This window comes from Penaeus monodon, chromosome 19, assembly GCF_015228065.2.
Source record: "Penaeus monodon isolate SGIC_2016 chromosome 19, NSTDA_Pmon_1, whole genome shotgun sequence".
Classification (NCBI taxonomy): domain Eukaryota; kingdom Metazoa; phylum Arthropoda; class Malacostraca; order Decapoda; family Penaeidae; genus Penaeus; species Penaeus monodon.
The window spans coordinates 33646466-33646742 of record NC_051404.1 but is presented as its reverse complement, the minus strand read 5'-3'; positions in this window follow the sequence as shown (position 1 = coordinate 33646742).

Below are 277 nucleotides of genomic sequence, written 5' to 3'. Positions count from 1 at the left end.
GTAAAACTAGACTATTTTTTTTTATCACAAATGTAAAAGAGCGAGAAAAAGTCAGAGAGGGAGGAAGAGCGGTCGTAAGAACAGCAAAAGACCGTTAACGTCCAAGGTTTGAATAAAATACGGGCTTTAAAGTGAATAGCTCGAAAGTTGCTGCCCATAGTATGTTTTTTTTTAGTATGACACATCCTCCAGAATAAAAAAGTTTATTAAAAGTAGAAGAGGAACGGCAGCATTTATTAGAATTAAATCTACGAGAATCATCTTTATTTCATTCCAC